Raw genomic sequence first — 3,983 nt, forward strand, 5'->3', positions numbered from 1 at the left:
TAAAACACTAAGACCAAAGATGAATAGATAATTATGGACCACTCTGCCTGAGGGCTTTGGAATCTTAATTTCAATATAATTTCTAAACCAAGATTCAATAATGGATAAAATTGTATTCTGAAACGTTTTATGTTTCTTAATTACAACATATACAAGATTGAAGTATACACAGCTAATGAAAAAAGGAAGCAGATATGTCTTTGAGCCTAATACAAATAAAGCACAACGTACTTTAGAAAAAAAATGTTTAAATCACCATCACCTTGCAATACTGAATATAAGCCATGTATATTTTTTAACAATATTCTTTATTCTTTTGTATCATAGTTGATGGACATTGGGGCCTCTGGTCGTCTGTGAGATGTTCTGTTACCTGTGGTAATGGCATAGGAATAAGAACTAGACGATGTGACAACCCTGCTCCTTCTGGTGGTGGAAATGGTTGTGTTGGTTGTGATATGAAGAGAAAACTATGTTCCTTGGGAAAATGTCACAGTAAGTAATATTATAATTTTTGTATATCGTTTCTGATGACAGTTGTACTTTTAATTATTGATTGACATTTACACTATTGCTTGGCATTTACGGGTAAATAGTCAAAGCATTTTTTAATTGTGATATTTTACCAGACATGTTATAGCTGTACAAATATCAAACCCATTAAAAGGGCATATTTGACAATCCTTTCCGTAATTCAACATTTTTTTTCTTTTTCTCAATTGCGCACAAATATCCGAATCCTTGCAGCGAACACATTTTAAGTGATGGAACAGGGTATGGATTCCTTAAAACAACTGATGAATTAAGTGATATTTATATTGAAGACGCTACAATACGACTTTAAAAATATAAATCGAGATAAAAATGCAATATATATATATATATATATATGTGTGTGTATTATATTTATTATAACTTATTTTTGTCTTTTTGTCTTCAATTTCATATAATGCCTACAATTTCTATTTTTCAGAATCGTGAAAAGATGCAGGCAAAAACAAAAAAATAGGTAAATATAATTACAAATGAATTACTTATATACAATATTTGTATAATCTGCACTTTTTTCGTATTTTTTGCACCTAACATTATTAGTTTTTCATCAACTAATAAGTTTTTAGTGTCCCATTTGATCCCTTTGCATTAGAATAGTAAAAAAAGGAAAATAATGCTTTCCAAAAAAGTACTTACAATATTTGTTGTATTTTGAAAGGTTCTAAACAAATTGACATTTTCGAAGCCATTAAAAAAACATAGGAACTTTTAAGACTATTCTAGTTTTGGAAATTCAGGTTATTTTTGTATGTAAAAGAGATAAGAGAAATAATAAAAAGGCGGAACATACCGATTGGACATTCAAAACGCATTAGTTGAAGAAAATCTACCAATGTTAGGTGAGAGAAAAAAAACGGCACGAAACCCAAGTAAAAAATCGGTTGTGAATTGTGATTGTCTCTTTGATAACTTCTTGTTTTTTCATCGGCGAAAAGTAATCTACTATATATTTTATTGGAACAATTAACAACTCTTGTCAGTATACATGAAATAAACATCACGCATATAATATACAAGTAGCCACAAACAATGAACACTAATCATAGTGTTCTAATACTTCTATTATACTTTGAAGAAAGAATCATTTTAAATTACAAACAAAAATCGATTTAAATGTTAATTTAAAGTGTCGGATAAAGAAGCAATGTATTTGTTTTTAATTTTAACGTTTTTTTTAACATGTTTAAGGGTAACAGTATTTATAGGTACCGATGGTTTACGGTTTTTGGACAGTTTTTAGTGTTGAACAAGAGACATTCACCAATCTGCTATTGTATGATGAGCATATAAGAATAACCTAGGTTTTTGGAATAGTTCAAATTTCTCGATCCATAGTTTTCTGTTCGGTGTTTTTCTTTAAAAAAAAATCTTTTTTTTACCAAGGTGTTGTCAATGTTTCTGTGACTTGTGATTTGTAGTTGCACCTCTCTTTTCAAGTATAAAGCAGTAATATAAAAAGATTATGCATAAAACAACAAAAAATCTATTACAATTACGGTAATAAATATAATTTACAATTTTCTATTTGCTGTAGATGGAGAAAGGAAGAAAGCAAGAAAATTGAAAAGGAAGAATATCATGAATTTAAAAAACAACGATAAACTTTATATTTCACTTGAAGCTGTAAGGATAAATGTCATTTGGTATTTTTTCCTCATCTTTCATTTTAAGGGGTTTCATATGAGATTATAAAAATATATGTCAACTGGTTTTGGTTTCTAATATATCATTTTGAGGTATTTCACATGAGATTGTAGGGATAAGTGTAAACAGTTTTTGTGTATCTTAAATCATTTTTCGGGATTTCAAATCAGGCTGTAGGGATAAATGTAAATAGGAATACGATGTGGCACCTGGTGACATTAATTTCCTTTGGAATAATTTAATATTTTACTTTTCTCAATAAATGTTGATGTTAATTTGTAGTTTTTTTTTGTTTTTAGATAACCACTGAAAAATAATTAAAAAAACCAATGACCAATCTGACAACTGTTATCACTAACATAATAGTTTATACCACTGAACATATAACACTGTCAAAAACATATACTGACACCAGCATATCATTTAATCATTAAATAACGCGTTCACCTGTAAGCCATCAACTGAATAAAATGCATCACTAGCATACCATGAATTGACTGTATAACGCAATTACCACCACACCACATACAAACTGAATAATCAATTTACAATATAGAGATAACAGAACGCAATAACCAACATACCACTGGACTATTGTATAACATTTTCACCAGCATACCATATACTAACTACATGTATATGTTCCAGACCATACGAGTATTTGGACCGTACGCGTACGGTCCGGACCGTATACGTATACTCGTACGGTCGGACCATACGCGTACGGTCGGACCGTATGAGTATACTTACGGTCCAGCTGACCATACTTGTTTTGGGATCATATGGGTTAAATTCAAACAAACATTTATCAAAATCTTTATTTTTCGTTATACAAATTGTTATAATTACAGTTAGATGGATAAAGTGAATAAGCGAACAATTGAAATTAAATATTTGTTTATCCGATAATTCTATTTTGTTACTCAAGGTGACACTGGTTTCCACAGAGAACGTCATATTTTTTTTTTACATTAACATGTTTTGATCATGCATGTTCCTTTGCATATGCATTTTTTTGTAAAGTTCCTAAATATTCTATAACTATTGTTCTCCCACTCTATGTTTACTTCCGATGAATTCAATTTCAATGAGCATACTGGGCTGCTATTAATGAATTACTTACATGCTAAATACAGGAGATTAACAGATTGAATAAGCGTGATTTTTTTAAATAGTTATAATATGAAAAGTTTTTATTTCAATTACTATTGAACTTTTTATATTAATTTCAGATATAAGTTATGTTGATCTACCATATACATTTGTATCAAATAAACTTGACCAACTTCTTAATATTAGTCAGTCGACTTCCGGTTGCCCATTTGTAAAAAATAACGGTTGTGAGGTGCAATACCCCAAATAAGAGTTAGTATTTTCTCTTTGTCGACAAAGTTTAGATAGCATCTCAAGCTTTGCCAGCAATAGCATTCATTTTAATCGAAACTCAAAATTGGTGTTATCAATTGAATTCAGTATTATAGATTAGGACGTTAGTTTTCTAAATTGAATTCACATTTTTAATGTCGATATCTTTTATAGCCGACATCACTGTCCAAGGTTAGGGGAAGGGTCGAGTGCCCACAAACATGTTTAACCCCGCCACATTCTTTATGTGCCTGTCCCAAATCAGGAGCCTGTAGTTCAGTGGTGTTCGTTGGTTCATGTCTGTCATATTTGTTTCTCGTAAATTTTTTTTTATAAATTAGGCCGTTAGTTTTTTCGATTGTATTGTTTCATATTTTTCAAGTCGATGCCTTTTTATAGCCGACTATACGGTATGGGGT

General features: G+C 30.3%; 1 long non-coding RNA gene across 1 annotated transcript; it reads left to right on the top strand.

Annotated features, from left to right (window-relative positions):
• Positions 1–332: 332 nt before the first annotated feature.
• On the top strand, positions 333–2,353 carry LOC139499618 (uncharacterized). Its single transcript, XR_011658228.1, has 3 exons — positions 333–495; positions 974–1,009; positions 2,090–2,353. It is a non-coding gene; the product is annotated as an uncharacterized lncRNA (long non-coding RNA).
• Positions 2,354–3,983: the final 1,630 nt, after the last annotated feature.

Source organism: Mytilus edulis, chromosome 12 (genome assembly GCF_963676685.1).
Source record: "Mytilus edulis chromosome 12, xbMytEdul2.2, whole genome shotgun sequence".
Lineage (NCBI taxonomy): Eukaryota > Metazoa > Mollusca > Bivalvia > Mytilida > Mytilidae > Mytilus > Mytilus edulis.